This window comes from Tachyglossus aculeatus, chromosome 1 (assembly GCF_015852505.1).
Source record: "Tachyglossus aculeatus isolate mTacAcu1 chromosome 1, mTacAcu1.pri, whole genome shotgun sequence".
Taxonomy (NCBI): Eukaryota; Metazoa; Chordata; class Mammalia; order Monotremata; family Tachyglossidae; genus Tachyglossus; species Tachyglossus aculeatus.
Window position 1 is genome coordinate 74,650,889 of NC_052066.1, and position 19,838 is coordinate 74,670,726.

Sequence of the window (19,838 nt, forward strand, 5' to 3'; positions counted from 1 at the left end):
GAATGTGTTTCCCAACTCTGTTGTATTCTCCCAAGTGCTTTGTGCAGTGCTCTGAACATTGTAAGGATTCAGTAGATACCACTGATTTGTTCTGGGCATGAAAAATTTGCTTTGGAGTTGGTAGTTCCAAATCATGCTCATTGTGGGCAGGGAACATGTTTACCAACTCGGTTGCATTGTACTCTTCCACATGCTTAATACAGTACACTGCACACAGTAAGCACTCATTGATTGATTAAGTCAAGGTGACCCGATCTCTGGAAATGAGCATGGCAATTGATCACCCTTGAGAAAGGGGCGTTCTCAGAATACTTTAAGCCTTTGGAGCTAAACTCCCCATTCCTATTCCAGGTTAATTTTTTCCCTCCTTTCCACCTCACATCTACTTTTGAGTGAGAAGGCAGGATCCAGCAAATATAAGGTGCACTGCTCCAATTCCAGTATTTGGCATAGTGGACAGAGCCCAGGCCTGGGAATCAGAAGGAAATGGGTTCTCATCCTGGCTCCGCCACTTGTTTGCTGTGTGACCTTGGCCAAGTCACTTCATTTCTCTGTGCCTTAGTTACCTCAGTTATAAAATGGGGACTGAGACTGTGAGCCCTATGTGGGACTGGGACTGTGTCCAAAGCAATTTACTTGTATCAACTCTAGTGCTTAGTACCGTGCCTGGCACATAGTAAGTGCTTAGCAAATGCCATTATTATTATTATTACTGCAGGCCAATCCCCATTCCTGTAATAGTAGTAATAATAATAATGATGGCATTTGTTAAGTGCTTACTATGTGCAAAGCACTGTTCTAAGCGCTGGGGAGGATACAAGCTGATCAGGTTGTCCCACGTGGGGCTCACAGTCTTAATCCCCATTTTACAGATTAGGTAACTGAAGCACAGAGAAGTTAAGTGACTTGCCCAAAGTCACACAGCTGACAATTGGTGGAGCTGGGATTTGAACGCATAACCTCTGACTCCCAAGCCCATGCTCCTTCCATTGAGCCACGCTGTAGCCCTTAACAGTCCTTAAAGTGGATCTCTAGGAGTGTGTGCTGTCCTCTCACTGCTTTGTAAGTGCTTCACAAATACAGTTGATTTATTTATTTAGGGCTGGGCAAGAGAGAAGGCTGTGCCCAAGCCCCCAGCAAGCGCCCTTTAGGACTAATCTGGGTGCTGAGGTGAGAGAAGACAGAGACAGATGCAGTGGCAGTTGCAGACTTTCATAAATGTCCCTACAAGGCATAGCATTCCCCATTCCCCTTCTGGATTGTAACCCTGCTGTAAACTGTAAGCTCCTTATGGAAAGGGAACATGTCTACTGACATGTACTTGTCATGTCTACTGACATGTCATGTCATGTCTACTGACATGACAACTTGAACGAGTTGTTTACACGCGCTGCCTAGAATTCCTCAACAACAACTCTCTCCTCGACCCCCTCCAGTCTGGCTTTTGTCCCCTACATTCCACGGAAACTGCCCTCTCAAAGGTCACCAATGACCTCCTGCTTGCCAAATCCAACGGCTCATACTCTGTCCTAATCCTCCTCGACCTCTCGACACTGACACAGTGCCTTCGACACTGTGGACCACGCCCTTCTCCTTAACACGCTATCTGACCTTGGCTTCACAGACTCCGTCCTCTCCTGGTTCTCCTCTTACCTCTCCGGTCGTTCATTCTCAGTCTCTTTTGCAGGCTCCTCCTCCCCCTCCCATCCTCTTACTGTGGGGGTTCCCCAAGGTTCAGTGCTTGGTCCCCTTCTGTTCTCGATCTACACGTACTCCCTTGGTGACCTCATTCGCTCCCACAGCTTCAACTATCATCTCTACGCTGATGACACCCAGATCTCCATCTCTGCCCCTGCTCTCTCCCCCTCTCTCCAGGCTCGCATCTCCTCCTGCCTTCAGGACATCTCCATCTGGATGTCTGCCCGCCACCTAAAGCTCAACATGTCCAAGACTGAACTCCTTGTCTTCCCTCCCAAACCTTGCCCTCTCCCTGACTTTCCCATCTCTGTTGACGGCACTACCATCCTTCCCGTCTCACAAGCCCGCAACCTTGGTGTCATCCTCGACTCCGCTCTCTCATTCACCCCTCACATCCAAGCCGTCACCAAAATCTGCCAGTCTCAGCTCCGCAACATTGCCAAGATCCGCCCTTTCCTCTCCATCCATACCGCTACCCTGCTCATTCAAGCTCTCATCCTATCCCGTCTGGACTACTGCATCAGCCCTCTCTCTGATCTCCCATCCTCGTGTCTCTCTCCACTTCAATCCATACTTCATGCTGCTGCCCAGATTATCTTTATCCAGAAATGCTCGGGGCATATTACTCTCCTCCTCAATAATCTCCAGTGGCTACCAATCAATCTGCGCATCAGGCAGAAACTCCTCACCCTGGGCTTCAAGGCTGTCCATCACCTCGCCCCCTCCTACCTCACCTCCCTTCTCTCCTTCTACAGCCCAGCTTGCACCCTCCACTCCTCCGCCGCTAATCTCCTCATTGTACCTCATTTTCGCTTGTCCTGCCGTCGACCCCCGGCCCACGTCATCCCCCGGGCCTGGAATGCCCTCCCTCTGCCCATCCGCCAAGCTAGCTCTCTTCCTCCCTTCAAGGCCCTACTGAGAGCTCACCTCCTCCAGGAGGCCTTCCCAGACTGAGCCCCTTCCTTCCTCTCCCCCTCGTCCCCCTCTCCATCCCCTCATCTTACCTCCTTCCCTTCCCCACAGCACCTGTATATATGTATATGTGTTTGTACATATTTATTACTCTATTTATTTATTTATTTATTTAACTTGTACATATCTATTCTATTTATTTTATTTTGTTAGTATGTTTGGTTTTGTTCTCTGTCTCCCCCTTTTAGACTGTGAGCCCACTGTTGGGTAGGGACCATCTCTATATGTTGCCAATTTGTACTTCCCAAGCGCTTAGTACAGTGCTCTGCACACAGTAAGCGCTCAATAAATACGATTGAGGATGATGATGATGATTCTGTTATAGTGTACTCTCCCAAGTGCTTAGTACAGTGCTCTTCAAACAATAAACACTCAAGGATACAATGGATTGATAGCAGCCCATGTTCTAAGTCCCAGGACTACAACTCCCAAGCCTCCATTCTGGCTTCTGTCCCCTCCACTCCACCGAAACTGCCCTCTCAAAGATCACCGATGACCTCCTTCTTGCCAAATCCAATGGCTCCTACTCTATCCTAATCCTCCTCGACCTCTCAGCTGCCTTCGACACTGTGGACCATCCTCTTCTCCTCAACACGCTATCCAACCTTGGCTTCATGGGCTCCGTCCTCTCCTTCTCCTCTTATCTCTCTGGACATACATTATCAGTTTCCTTCATGGTCTCCTCCTCCCACTCCCATCCCTTAACTGTAGGGGTTCCTCAAGGGTCAGTTTTTGGTCCCCTTCTGTTCTCCATCTATACTCACTCCCTTGGTGAACTCATTTGCTCCCAAGGCTTCAACTATCATCTCTACACAGATGACACCCAAATCTACATCTCCTCCCCTGTTCTCTCTCCCTCCCTCCCAGATTCAGAACATCTCCATCTGGATGTCCACCCGTCACCTAAAATTCAACATGTCGAAGACTCCAGATTTTCCCTCCCAAACCCTGTCCTCTCCCTGACTTTCCCATCACTGTAGATGGCACTACCATCCTTCTCATCTCACAAGCCCGCACCCTTGGTGTCATCCTTGACTCCACTCTCTCATTCACCCCACACATCCAATCCATCACCAAAACCTGCCGGTCACACCTTCACAACAACACTAAGATCTGCCCTTTCCTCTCCATCCAAACTGCTACCTTGTTGGTACATTGTCTCATCCTATTCCGACTGGATTACTGCATCAGCCTTCTTTCTGATCTCCCATCATCCTCTCTCCCCACTTCAGTCTATACTTCACTCTGCTGCTCGGATTATCTTTCTATAGAAACTCTCTGGGCATGTCACTCCCCTCCTCAAAAATCTCCAGTGGTTGCCTATCAATCTTTGCATGAAGAAAAAACTCCTCACTATTGACTTCAAAGCTCTCCACCACCTTACCTACCCCCTCTTACCTCACCTCCCTTCTCTCCTCCAGCCCAGCCCGCACACTCCACTCCTCTGCTGCTAACCTCTTCACTGTGCCTCGTTCTCACCTGTTCTGTTGTCGACCTCTGGCCCACGTCCTACCTCTGGCCTGGAATGCCCTCCCTCCACACATCCACCAAATTAGCTTTCTTCCTCCCTTCAAAGCCCTACTGAGAGCTCACCTCCTCCAGGAGGCCTTGCCAGACTAAGACCCCTCTTTTCCTCTGCTCCTCCTTCCCACCCCATCATCCCCACTCCTTCCCTCTGCCCTACCCCCTTCCCCTCCCCACAGCACTTGTGTACATTTGTACATATTTATTACTCTATTTCATTAATGATGTGTATATATCTATAATTCTATTTATCTATTTTGATGGTATTGACACCTGTATATTTGTTTTGTTTTGTTGTCTGTCTCCCCCTTCTAGACTGTGAGCCCATTGCTGGGTAGGGATTGTCTCTATTTGTCGCTGAATTGTACTTTCCAAGTGCTTAGTACAGTGCTCTGCACACAGTAAGCGCTCAATAAATACGATTGAATGAATGAATGAATGAATACTGTTGTCTCTAACAATAATAATAATGATGGCATTTGTTAAGTGCTTACTATGTTCTAGGCACTTTACTAAGCGCTGGGATGGATACAAGCAAATCAAGTTGGACCCAATCCCTGCCCCTTGTGGGGCTCACAGTCTCAATCCCCATTTTATAGATGAGGTAACTGAGGCACAGAGAAGTGAAGTGACTTTCCCAGAGTCAGACAAGTGACAGAGCCGGGATTAGAACCCATGACTTCTGACTCCCAAGCCCGTGCTCTATCCACTATGCCATGCTGCTTCCCCACGATGTCTCTATGTTTCCTCTACGATGTCCTGCCTTAACTCTGGGTCTTTCTACTCTCTCAGGTTCCTGGAAGCCAAGGAGGCAGGCACACAAAGCCAGATCCCTGCCCCAGAGCCCTCAAATAAAGTTGTTTTGCCCCGGCTCAAGGAGGATTTTTACTGGGTCAACCTCAGGTTTCCTGCATCTGAACCCTGCATTGATCTCCTTCTTATTGGTGAACCATTTAGAGGCAGGTGGAAAGATTATGAGGTTATCCTCTACATGGATAATATTTGAAGGGTCTAACCAGAAAAAAAAAATGAATTATCCATGATCATCCTAGGTGTATAATAACTAAGGATAAGATGATATTGAGGCAAGTTGATTTCTGACTAAATAAAAGGACAAGTTTCTCATCTTTGAGTCCTTCCAAGAGAAGGCTCAGACACTTTTTTAATGCTTTTCATTAATTTAAATTTATCTTTTCAAGTTAAGCTTTCCATCTTCTGGCCGGTAGGATTTACAGAGGGAATGAATACCATAGTTGGGAGAAAATTAAGGTCTTGTTCATAAGATGGCAAGTAGCACTGAAGCATGAAACATTGTAATAGAACATTTCAGGAGAAAAAGGCTTCAAGTGGGAAACTGAGGACTTGTATTTCAAACCTCAAATTAGTCACACAGTCACTACCTACTGTAGTCTCACATCTCAGGGGATTGCATTAATGCTGGAGTAATTCTCTGACTAAAAACTCCAAAACTGTGTACCCTCAAATAGATGTATCGTCACATTCCTGGCATGTTCCTGCTAATTCATGCCAAAATGTATATAGGCTTTCCCACTACTTATTACTTCATCTCAACTCCCCCTGTTTATTTCTTCCCAGTAAATCCCTGCCTTTCCTTGCTTACCTCCAGTACTTTCAAGCCTTGGGTGACAGGAGAGCCTAGCCCAGAAGGCTACAGCATAGAAAAACAACTCCACCTCTACTCCATAGTTACCCAAGCCTGTTATGGGAAGAGTTCTGGAACCACAGTTCCCTTTCTGATGGCACAGATCTCTCTCATCTCTTAATCAGTCACTGTTTCCTCTCCTGATCCAAAAAGGCTTGGTTCGAGTGTTCTAATGCAGAGGACTGCATGTAATTGAAGTTTCTGTCACCCTGCCTTGTCAATACTGAACTCATTACTGAGCAAATTACACAGAAATGTTTTGTAAGGAAAGGATTACAGTAACCCAAATTATTCTCTTTTTTATCAAATGAGAAAGTAAATATTTTGTGTCATACATTGCGATACATTTAGATTTTTTTGTATTGGCAATTACCATAGGAGATGGAGCAGATTAAAGCAATCAGGAAAGAAGCCTGGAGTAGTGAGGGAAGAAAAGGCATCACAACAGATAGCCATATTAGATTAAGGGAGTCTTAATTGGAACTCCTAAGCAACTGATTGATTGTTGAATACAGATCAATTGATTAAGAATAACAAGCCTCATGTGTTAAAGCCAGAAAGAGGCTCTTCAAATTCATGATTCTTTGGAAGACAGAAATGTTGCTAAATTGACATTCTCCTTCCTGAGCATGAGAAACTGGTTTGATCTGATTTGGTGCAGATGTAGAAGCAGAAGCAAGCAGGTCTGAGTAGCCTAGGAAGCAAGAGTTTGCTGAGAAAATTTAAGTATTAGGATAGCAACTTTAGCTTGTGCCAACAATGCCAGAGCTACACCAGGAAAATAAAATCAGGGTCAACAAAGAAGTATGGAAGGGGGTTGAAATGCCTAACAATGCAGATGTGGTTTAATGCCCTGCGGGGGAAATATTTAGGTGTTCCTCAGTAATGTTAAGGAACAACTTATTTGGTGCCAATAGACAATCATAATCAAGTTCTGTTATCTTGCTAATAAATAATTCCTATTGGCTGTTCAGGCAGCAGAGTAAATCCAGTGACCTCAGAAGTACAAAAATAAGGTGGCTGGACTAGTACAGACCCAGCTAAAATGGACTGACCTTAGCCTCGACCCTCCCATCACAAGTGAAAAGACTGTGAATGGGGTCAAATTCAATGTGATGATTCTGCTGGAGCCAGAATCTAGACTTTCACCCTCTAGTTGTCATGCAAATGGCCTATTAGATAGCTAGATCGAATTCTCAGATGTATGAGGTGCCAGAACAATAGTGCATTTACTTCCACAAATTTGTCAGCCTTTAATTAAAAATCCAATGCCCTTGTGCTTCTGCATTAGTGCATCTCACTGAGGAAAGGATTTAGCAGAGCAAATGGGGAGAGTCCATTTAGAAAACATATTCTAGACTTTGAGTGAGGACCACTTAAGGGAGAAATGCGTGAAATAGGCATAGAATCACAAAATTGTAGGGATGGAGTAAACCTTGAGAGTGAGATTATGCTGGGAAAATTCTAAACATAATCTGGAAGAATAGGGATTGGAGGGAGCTAGGTGATTCTGAACTGGAGCAGTTTGCGATCTGTAACTTTCTTGGGATCGATTCTTAAAAGAAAGGCTCTTGTAAGTCTTAGATGTGTGATTTATTAACCTATTCAGTGGGAGGATATTACTGAATAAATGGTGGAAATTGTTCACACAGAACATTATTGATAATTACCCCTTTAGTTTAACTCAGCTCAGTGGGTTTCAGTAGACCAAGGCAGGTGGCCACTACTTCACTGGAGCCCAGAACAGAATGAAGTCTGTTAAAAAAAATATATGCACCAGTCAGCCCACACATTGGCCAGTATGATTTCTGGTCTTAGTTCTGGCTGATGGTATCAGGACCTAGAACTAAAGAAACTGGGAGACTCTTGTTGGAGAATTTAAGAGTTTAATAAATACCCTTTAACTCTTAAGTAAGCACTTGTATTCCATTAAAAAATGTAACCTCTAATCCCCTTGGAATTTTCAAAAGAAGTTTTTCCTAATAATTTTTGTTAAGCACTTACTTTGTGTAAAGCACTGCACTAACTGCTGGAGTAGATACAGGGTAATCAGGTTAGACCAGTCCCTGACCACCTGGGGTTTGGAGGGATTTAATGTACTTAATAAATTTCTTTTTTATCTACATTCTCTTTCATGTATATGTGTGTGTAAACACATAATAATAATAATAATAATTATGATGATGGCATTTGTTAAGTGCTTACTATGTGCAAAGCACAGTTCTAAGCACTGGGGGAGTACAAGATGATCAGGTTGTCCCACGGGGGGCTCACAGTCTTAATCCCCATTTTACAGATGAGGTAACTGAGGCTCAGAGAAGTTAAGTGACTTGCCCAAAGTCACACAGCTGACAGTTGGTGGAGCAGGGATTTGAACCATGATCTCTGACTCCAGAGCCCATGCTCTTTCCACTGAGCCACGCTGCTTCTCTTTTCTTCATGGTGGAAATATTTCCACCATGCCCAGAACAACTACAGTTTAATTTTAATGTATTTAATACATTTATTTCTTTATCTTTGTTCTTCTTAATGTACATGTGGGTGTAAACACATCCGCAACCACCATGCCCAGAACAACTACAGCTTAATCTGGGATCTCAAAGGATCTGGCCAACATATAATGATACATATCAAAATCACTCAGCAAAGAAGAGTTGCCCAAAAGGGACAACTAGCCCAACGAGTTTTGTCTCTTCTTACAATGATCACCAGTTGCACACTAACTTGGTTTTCTTTTTCTCCTTTTTTTTTCACCCTTCCACTCCAAAAACTACAATAATCAAAATGCCCAACAGGGACCTGTGGTGAAGTTGACCCTGAACTGACAGAAAATCAAGGGATGGGTTCTGAGCAATGGGGAACTTGAGTAAATGGAGAATCTAATAATGGTATAGAAAGTCTGAATTCATCTGCACTCAGCAGGGGGTTTCTCATTACCCTCTCGAAGCTGCCATTCCACTTATGAATAACAAGGCTTCCTCTATGTTAGGAAAATAAAATCTAGTGCCTCCATTATGATTTACCCCAAGGTGCAGTTACTTATTTCTGCTTTGCAAACAGTGTTATTTCTTTTCTAGCTGTTAAAAGTAAATGTGTCTGCTGTTTGAAATAAAAGCAACATGATTTCAAACAGTAGGACCATTTATTTTAACAACTGGTATTATCTCAAACATTGTTCAAAATGGCTGCCTTTCAAAAGCCTGACAGTTTCTGAACCAAAGCAAAGGAAGTTGTAGGATGTTCCCTTTTTTTCCCTTGAGAAGTGGATAAAGCAACAAAAGCTCAAAGTGTTTTTATCCCTGTATCCCTTTATTGGCTATTTCCCATTGATTTGAACAGGGTCAGGAGGGGGAGGGAGAGAATATTGAGTGCCAGATTTTTAAAGAGCCTTATTGAATATTTGCACACTCCACATCTTAACCAACTCAAACTTTTAAATACACAGTATTGTGATCAGTTTTTCTCAATTTCTACTGAAGACGGAGATTTGCTTTTTAAAAAAGAAGAAGTTCCCAATATTACTATTGGGTACGGAAATGGGATCAACTAGAGAAGTTGTGAAACCTTCCACTTGGGATCACTGAGATCATTAACACTAGGATTTTGAGAGTTTGGTTATAGTATTAGCTGGAGAAGGAGGGGAACCAGATGGCCGCTAGAAGTCCCTACCAGTCCCAGGCTTCCGTAAATTCTATGATTATTCCTTTGTTGTTACCTGTTTATACAGCATGTGTATTCCCTAAAAGATGGTCCTTCATAACAATGAGCCGGGAATTTCAAGTAGTTTAATGTCTAAAGTAACTCTCTCTACTGTTGCTGTTGGAAAACAGAGCTCTTTCTAGTACCTTGCCCTCCACATTGATGATCATGCATGCTTTTAGAGAACCTATTTCTTTAATTCCCAGATGAATCTAGACCCTAGATTGTAAGCTCCTTTTGAGCAGGGTACACGACTACCAAGTCTGTTGTATTGTACTCCCCCAAGTGCTTAGTGCAGTGCTCCGCGCACAGTAAATGGTCAATAAATACAATTGACTTCGTGATGAACCTGGCTTTACCCATTATGACAATATCAGCCCTGCTCAATCATCTGTTGCTGAGGTAAAATTTTATTGGTTTATGTACAGGTAGAGCTGGCTCAGTAGTGGAGACTAGAGCTATCAATATTGAGGAGCCTCCCCCTGGGGACCTCTCTACATTTCCACCCTACCTTGCCCCATGGTCTCAGCCCCACAGCATCTACTTACCCTGCCTGGCAGCAGGCCTATGGACCACTTGACTTCAGCACCCCAAGGGTGGGAGGCTTGACTGGGTGGGGTGGTTGGGGAATCAGTGGAGAAATGGAAGAAGAGCTCTCAAATGAAGTGACCATAGCAGCTTCTCCCCAGAGGCAGAGATAGTGGCTGCTGCTTCCTCTTCTAGAAACACCCGCATTGTTTCCCCCTGACAAGGTCGCCCGCACCCAGCATGCTGAAGAAAGGGGACGCTATTTGAGTCCAGAGCACCTGCTCTGTTCCGCCAACTCCCCCCTCCATCTCAGAGAAGCAGCGTGGCTCAGTGGAAAGAGCACAGGCTTTGGAGTCAGAGGTCATGGGTTCAAATTCCGGCTCCACCAATTGTCCGCTGTGTGACTTTGGGCAAGTCACTTAACTTCTCTGTGCCTCAGTTCCCTCATCTGTAAAATGGGGATTAAGACTGTGAGCCCCCTATGGGACAACCTCCCCAGCGCTTAGAGCAGTGCTTTGCACATAGTAAGTGCTTAATAAGTGCCATCATTATTATCTCAGTGGCAGGGAATTGAAAGACCAGCCTTCTGAGTTCCTGTCAAGTCAATTCTCAGTTCTTAAGATGTGTGATTAATGTAGTAAGAATCGTTCGAGTCACCTAGATGGTAACTGACTTCATTTGGATGAACAGTCAATTTGGGTATACCGAGTTTCCGTTACGCGATTCAGCTATAATACGATGGAAAAATTAGGAAATGTTCTTTCTACAAGAGGGATCTGTTCTGGACATGGCCCCATCCACAAGTTAGGGCAAGTAGATTTGGTGCAGAAAGAAATCGTTGTGTTCATATAGGTGGTGTAGGTTTTGGCATAATGTTTCTCTGCTTCCCAGCCTCTGGCCTCAGCCTTACTGGGCTGGGCAGACTGGATTGGGCAGTATTTTGTGTTTTTCTGTGTTTAATACAGTAAAGTAACAAGTGTGTAAAACATCCAAAGAATGGGAGATACAAAAATAGTATAAGAATTTGTATTGAAAGGATCAGCTCTGTTGATATCATTCAACTGTTCGGGAACTCTAACCCATTAATTCTCACTGAATCAATGGTTATTGTAACAGGAACACACACACACACACACTCACACACACAGCACTTATCATCGCATAAATCTCAGTGATTTTTTTTGCTTAGTGGTACAAGAGTCATAAATTAACTTGTGATTACATTTATAAAATGGCAGAATGTTTTATTGTTTTTAATACTATATTATATTGAGTACTACTTATAACAACAATAATAAAAGTTATGGGCCCATGGTTTGCTAGAAGCTGTTTGTGATCCAAAAATCAGGATTCCTGACTTCTTAAAGCTTTCATTATTGATGATAAGACAAGTACGGGAGCTGGACAAAGAAATAATGTGGGGAAGAGAAATAATTCACTCTGAAAGACTAATGATGTAAAGACCATAGAATCATTAGTGTTGAGAAATAATCTGATCATGGCAGAAACAGGACATTCTTATCCATGTTCACTCATTCTCACAAGGCAGTAGACTGTCAAAAATACTTTTTTCTCCAAATACTTTTTCCTCTTCACCTCCTTTCAATTGTATTTCCACATTTTCCTTCATGGGAGAGGAGGGAAAAAAGAAAGCAGAAAAACATAAAATGATTAAGGAGGTAGAGAAAGAGAAACTGAGAGAGAGGAGAGGAGCCTCTCCTTAGGCAGTAAATGTCCAACCAGTATGAAAAGCAAAGGTAATGTTCAAATTAACTCTAACAATTGTTCAATTTTTCACTCCTGGCTTACATTTCTTGAAAATTGATATAATATTCATTCATTCATTCAATCGTATTTATTGAGTGCTTACTGTGTGCAGAGCACTGTCCTAAGCTCTTGGGAAGTACAAGTTGGCAACATAGGGAGACAGTCCCTACCCAACAGCAGGCTCACAGTCTAGAAGGGGGAGACAGACAGCAAAACAAAACATATTAACGAAATAAAATAAATAGAATAAATATGTACAAGTAAAATAAATAGAGTAATAAATATGTACAAACATATATACATATATACAGGTGCTGTGGGGAGGGGAAGGAGGCAAGGTGGAGGGATGGGGAGGGGAAGTAGAGGGAGAGGAAGGAGGGGACTAAGTCTGGGAAGGCCTCCTGGAGGAGGTGAGCTCTCAGTAGGGCTTTAAAGGGAGGAAAAGAGCTATCTTGGCAGATATGTGGAGGAAGGGCATTCCGGACCGGCCAGTGGGAAGACGTGGGTCGGGTGTCGACGGTGGGACAGGCGAGAACGAGGCACAATGAGGAGGTTAGCAGCAGAGGAGTGGAGGGTGCGGGCTGGGCTGGAGAAGAAGAGAAGGGAGGTGAGGTAGGAGTGGGCAAGGTGATGGACAGCCTTGAAGCCGAGAGTGAGGAGTTGATCTCATGATCTTCCAGGGTACCTTAACCCAGGAAGGGCCACCCCAGCCCTGATTGCTGCACCCATGGTTAGGCTGCCGACCGGCTTTCCGCAGTTCTACTGTATTGTTTGAGGTTGTGTATTTATAGTACTTATTTTCAGCAGCATTTACTGGTCATCTCTTTAGTGCAGAGCACTGTATTTGATGTTTGGACTGGACACACAGAAAAAGTTACAGGACACCTTACAATCACCCTTAGCACTCATGCATATAGGGCCACTCTATTTATTTTGACAGTATCATAAATGTTTTTGAATTTGACTATCCCATTAGGGTGGGAGCTCCTGGTGGGCTAGGAATGTGCTACTTTGTCATTCTGAACTTCCCAAGCACCTAACCCCTAGAGGGACAGAAACTGTGTCTTATTCCCATCTGTGTGTTCTTTCCCACCACTTCAAACAATGTTTGGCTCACAGTAAATGCTTGATAAATAGTATTTCTATTATTACCACTCCCACGGGCCACCACCCCAAATGGGAGCTCAATAAATGCTGTTGCTGCTGCTACTCCTACTAATAGGACATGGGATCTAATCCCCGCTCCGCGACTTGTCTGCTGTGTGACCTTGGGCCTCAGTTACCTCATCTGCTAAATGAGAATTAGGACTGTGAGCCCCATGTAGAAGGACTGTATCCAACCCAATTTGCTTGTGTCCAGCCCAGCGCTTAGTACAGTGACTGGCATATAGCAAGTACTTAACAAATACCACAATTATTATTACGATGAATAATACTATTATTATTGCTCCTCCTCTTCCTCCTTTTCCTACTACTCTTCCACCTTTCCTAGCCCTTTCCTCCCCTTCCTTTGAAGCCCATATCATCCACCTCTAGATTCTAGATCTAGATTAGATCTAGCAACTGTCATCTACTACCTCCAACTTCTTTTTTACCATTTTTATCCCTTTCTCACATTCCTTCTGTCTTTCTCCATGCCCATATTGATCCTTGAGGATCCACGTGGGGCAACCTGATCACCTTGTATCCTCCCCAGGGCTTAGAACAGTGCTTTGCACATAGTAAGTGCTTAACAAATGCCATCATTATTATTATTATTGTTAAAATTCTCTGTGCCTAAGTTTCCTCATATTTAGAATGGGGATTCAATACCCATTCTCCCTCCCTCTTGGACTCTGAGCCTCTTGGGGGTTGGGGACTGTGTCTGACCGGAATGTCTTGTATCTACTGTAGTGTTTGGCGCATACCCAGTTCTAAACTGTAAGCTTGATATGAGCAGGGAATGTGTCCGCTAATTTGTTGTACTCTACCAAGTGCTTAGTACAGTGCTCTGCACACAGTAAGCGCTAAATAAATATCACTGATTGATTGATACTAAGCCCTTAACAAATATCACAATTACTATTATTAGAGACACAGATCCTTCTTAACTCATCAGGCTGATATTCTATAATTGTGATTTGTTTTTGAAAATCAGCTGCTTATGGACACGGCTTGTCTCGGCCAACTCTGTTGTATTGTGCTCTCCCAAGAGCTTAGTGTAGTGTTTTGTACATAGTAAGCACTCATTAAATACCACTGATTGATTAATTGATTGCTGGCACTGATGGATCCCATCTAGGCATACATTTGGCTGGATCGACAATCCTGTCAGCATTTTTTGCACTGTTCCTTGCTGTCTGGTGAGTTTGCCCAATATAAGGCCTAGAGGAAGCAGTGTTGCCTTGTCAGTAGAGCACAGTCCTGCAGTGAGAAGGACCTGGGTTCTAATCCCGGCTCTGCCACTTGTCTGCTGCGTGACCTTGGGTGAGCTGCTTAACTTCTCCATGCCTCAGTTCCCTCATCTGTAAAATGGGGATTAAGACTGTGAGCCCTATGTGGGATGTAGACTGTGTCCAACTGGATTAACTTGTATCGACCCTAGTGATTAGAACAGTATCTGGCACATAGTAAGCTCTAAACTTGTGAGCTTGCTGTTGGCAGAAACGTATTTGTTCTTTGTTATATTGTACTCTTCCAAGCGCTTATTATAGTGCTCTCCACACAATGAGCACTCAATAAGTATGATTGAATCAATGAATAAGCAAATGCAATAAAAAGGCCCATCTCTGAAACTGCCCTTTTGGTGTCTCACCCTTGGTAAAGTGCACACTTGGGCAGAATCACGCCGCTCCCGATTGCTGCTCAGTGGACTGGCCTATCTGCTGCAGTGGTTCTTCAACATTTCACCACTATGTCCCATTGTTTGAGCTTTAAATAGTTTATTTTGCCCTCCCATCTTGCATTTGCCTCCTTTCATATTTAGCATCGCTTGATGCTAAAAATGGCTTGTCGGCCTAAGTGAAACCATCAGCCTTCAGAGGCTACGGGGCCCGAGTTGAACAATAAGGATTACATATGTGCTTTCGGGAAATAAAGGAAAATGCAAGTTGGAAAATCATATAGACACGTTTTGCCTGATAGCTTTTGGGCTCTGGATCATCTAGTCTGGATCGTTGGTGTGGAACTGATAAAGGGATATCGATCGGTCCTGTTGTGCTTTGGTCTGATAGGGTGTGTGGCTTGGATTTTAATTATTGTTCTACCAACACATCCAAGTGCAACAATGTGACTGCCCTAAGGACTGGGGGAAAACTTTGGAAGAATAGGAGAATTGCAGAGTTTTAGGGCTAGAATGGACTTTGAAAAGTCATTTGGTTCAAACCCTGACTCAGCTGGGTTGCAGAAATCTCTCTGGCCTGAATTTTGGAGGAATAGACTGGATTGAACATCTCATCCATTGATCTGTATCAGGGGACTGAGAATCTGGAAGAAATTCAGAATGTTTCTGTAGCTCAAGCAGATGAAAATAAACTGTCTTTTAGAGACCTTCCCTACCTTTCAACATGGAAGACAGTGCACTTCCTCTTGAGAACAGCAGACCTCTTTAAATATGAAAAATAAAATTCAAACTTTCAGACTCTCCAAAATCATGTGGTAAGTTGAGCAGTGTGTTTGGATGAAAATGAAAGTCAGGGTATTTTAGGGACATGGGAAAGCGAGTCCCTTCTTGCCTCCCTCACCTGTGAAATGGAAGAATGATGGATACTCACCAGCTGAGGGGAGAGAAGATGAGGGGAGAGCAAGAATGACAGCCTAGAATGAGTACAAAGTACAAAGGTCATGAGTTGGTGGAGAGGGTTCAAAATCCCAGCATGTGAGTTAGAGACTGTGTTTTATAGTAACTTGTAGATTTTTTTGTGTGTCTCTACATTTGTGAAATCCTGTAATGTTCTTGAAGTTCCTGTAATTTTAAACCTGGCAGTAATAAAAATTAGATGCCCATTTGTGAATCTGTATGAGAAGCAGCGTGGCTCAGTGGAAAGAGCACGGGCTTTGGAGTCAGAGGTCATGGGTTCAAATCCCGGCTCCGCCAACTGTCAGCTGTGTGACTTTGGGCAAGTCACTAAACTTCTCTGTGCCTCAGTTACCTCATCTGTAAAACGGGGATTAAAACTGTGAGCCCCCCCGGGACAACCTGATCACCTTGTAACCTCCCCTGTGCTTAGAACAGTGCTTTGCACATAGTAAGCGCTTAACAGATACCATCCTTATTATTATTATTATGAGACAACTACAGGGAAGCAGTGTTACTTGCTTCCATTAGCCTTCAGAGGCTACGGGGCCTGAGTTCAACAATAAGGATTACATATGTGCTTTCAGAAAACGAAGGAAAATGCAAGTTAGAAAATCATATAGACACGTTTCGCGTGATAGCTTTTGGGCTCTGGATCGTCTTGTCTGGATTGTCTAGAGGAAAGAGCCTAGGCCTGGAGGTCAGAGGACCTGGGTTGTAATCCTGGCTCTGCCATTTGCCTGCTTGGGCAAATCACTTCACTTCTCTGTGTCTCAGTTTCCTCATCGGAAACTGCAGAGAAGCAGCATGGCTCAGTGGAAAGAGCCCGGGCTTGGGAGTCAGAGGTCATGGGTTTAATCCCGACTTCGCCAACTGTCAGCTTGGTGACTTTGAGCAAGTCACTTCACTTCTCTGGGCCTCAGTTACCTCATCTGGAAAATGGGGATTAAGACTGTGAGCCCCAAGTGGGACAACCTGATCACCTTGTACCCTCCCCAGCGCTTAGAACAGTGCTTTGCACATAGTAAGTGCTAAACAAATGCTATTATTATTATTATTAGTATTAGTATTAGTATTATTGGTAAAATGGGAATTCACTACTTGTTCTTCCTCTTACACTGTGAGCTCCATGTGAGACATCGACTGTGTTCAACCTGCTTAACCTTCACCTGCCCCAGTGCTTAGTTCTTAGTATAGTGCTTGGCAGACAATAAGTACTTACCAAATGTCATCAACATTACCATCAATTAAAGCAACAGAAACTAAAGGTAATCCATCAGTTAGTGGTATTTATGCTTACTTACTGTGTGCTGAGCACTGTAATAAATTCTTGGTAAACAGTCAATCAATCATATTTACTGAGTGCTTACTGATTGCAGAGTACTATATTAAGCATTTGAGAGAGTACAATGTTGCCAACTTGTACTTCCCAAGCGCTTAGTACAGTGCTCTGCACACAGTAAGCGCAACAGTCAATCAATCATATTTACTGAGTGCTTACTGATTGCAGAGTACTATATTAAGCATTTGAGAGAGTACAATGTTGCCAACTTGTACTTCCCAAGCGCTTAGTACAGTGCTCTGCACACAGTAAGCGCTCAATAAATACGATTGATTGATTGCTTGATTACAATAAAACAGAGTTGGTATATGCATTCCCTGCCCACAAGGAAGTTTCAGTCTAGAGTCTGGGGAAAGTACAATAGAGTGGGGTAGACACAACTCTTGCTCACAAGCAATTTACAACCCAGCAGGGCAGGCAGACATAAAAATAAAATTACAGATAGGGGCAACAACAGAGTTTAAGGCTACATACTTCAGAAAACTGACTTTCTGAAAAGCCCCCAACTCATGCACTTTGCCCATCTCAAAGTAGGATGATTTCAGTAAAGTGAATAAATATTAAAACAGTATTGAAAGGGTTTCTGCTACAGAGTCCCAACTCTGGGAATTAATTAGCAAACTTGTGAACATGCTAGTTCATCGATCAAGATCCTGGACTATTTCTAAGACTGCCTGAAAAAGTGGTATGAGGCTCCCCGATGATGAGGACTTTCATCACTGGAGACCACTCTGTCCTGGGGAATTTGGAGAAATTTTTTCATTCTAGAGGAAATAAATGGCTAAGCACTTTGACAGGTGAAAAGTTTAGAGTGTTTCCATGCTGTCATACTTTCTATTCAGATCTGTGAGTCCAACCCCCAAACTTCTATGGCCCTGGAGAATTCAGGAAAGATCCCAGAATTCTGAAAGATGTGCCATTGCTTTTCTCTGCTCTTCATTCCTATTCCACTCTTCTGTCCCTTGGGGGTATGGTTGGGGAAATAAATATCAAAGTTTTTTATCAGAAGTCAGACATTTGACTTTGTCGGAATTGCAACCATAGTAAAGAAGGCAAGTGCTGTTGAAAATTGATTATTTTTCTTATTGAACCAGCATCATTTGCAAGGGCAGCATCTTTTGATTCTGAATGAATTAGAACAGAGCAGGATGTTAGCCAGGTCACTGGGGTTATCCCCATTAGAAGAATAGATGTGATGCGACTTTAATGCTCCTGTGTAGCCTCCAGACACAGGTTAAAAGTGCTGCAATTTAATATTTCATCCATGAGCAGAAACACTTGAAATCTCAAGACAAGAATAAGCCCTCTTGAGTGGCAGGTGCAAAGGTTCACAAACTGTGACTTTTCTGCTGGATTGTGGGCAGGGAATGTGCTTGATGTTATATTGTACTCTCCCAAGCGCTTAGTACAGTGTTGTTTTGCACATAGTAAGCACTCAATAAATATGATTAATAATAGTAATAATTGCTCCCCACCATCCCTAAACACACACAGACACACACACACACACACACACAGACACACACACACACACACACACACACACACATAGAGCAGCTGCCTCCTGCATCATTCTGGGAAGAATCACAAGTAAGCCAGAATGAATGGAAGCAACTCAACAATGTGACACTCTGGTAATTTACTCAGAACTCCTGCAGTGAGAGTCACTAGTCTGGTAAGTGGATGATAGATGATCCTGGATCCATTTTTGATTGACATGACTATGGCCAAGTCACGGGAGGAAATCCTCATCCTCAGCTTTCCCCAGGACACACCGCTTTCTCTGCTCCACCCTCCACCTTTGGTTTAGGTGGTGTCACCTGTCGTCCGGGGACAGGTTCGTTCAGTAATCAGTGAGGAGGGAGAGAGAGAGAGAGAGAGAGAGAGAGAGAGAGAGAGAGAGAGAGAGAGAGAGAGAGAGAGAGAGAGAGAGAGAGAGAGAGAGAGAGAGAGAGAGAGAGAGAGAGAGAGAGAGAGAGAGAGAGAGAGAGAGAGAGAGAGAGAGAGAGAGAGAGAGAGAGAGAGAGAGAGAGAGAGAGAGAGACCAGGGAAAGAAAGCCTGAGTTTTATATAAAATTTATTCCACGAGGTGAATTGAATTATTCAGTTGTTTAGGTGCAATGGATTGAGCTTCCCTTTAGGGAGGAATGTAATCAATTAGCAATATTCAAGCTTCCCTAACGGGAGGAACACAATCATACGTTAATCACCTGTGGGTGAGGTGGCTAGCTCTCACCCATGTGCACTTCCCACTCGGGAAGAATCCACTTGCTTTCCCACATGGGAGGAATTCATTTATATTACCTGCACACGTGGTGGGCTGCTAGCTCTCACCATTCATTCATTCATTCATTCAATCGTATTTATTGAGCGCTTACTGTGTGCAGAGCACTGTACTAAGCGCTTGAGAAGTACAAGTTGGCAACATATAGAGATGGTCCCTACCCAACAGTGAGCTCACAGTCTAATGAGTGCTAGACTGTGCTAGCTCACAGTGCTCTCCCTACATGAGAGGAATCCACTCATGGTTCCCATCAGCAGCGGGGCACCTGGGTCCCACCCACGAGACACTCACCTGTCCCGCGGCCCTTTCCTCAGTGTGTTGGTTTTGGTTTCAGAGTGGGCATCTGGTCTTCTGGGCAGAGAAAGACACATGGGCCGCCACTGCTGCATGTCTTGGTGTTCTGGCCCAGAAGGTCAGAGGTGACAGGTATTTATCACCTGTGCCCCTAGGCCATTCCAGCTTCCAGCCTCAGTCTATCCAATTTCTGCCCTTCCCCCTCCTCCATACCTAATTTGATTGGCACGGGGGCGAGGGACACCTTCTGTATTTCCGGCTTGGGCTGTCAATCTAGCAGATTTGGTTGTGG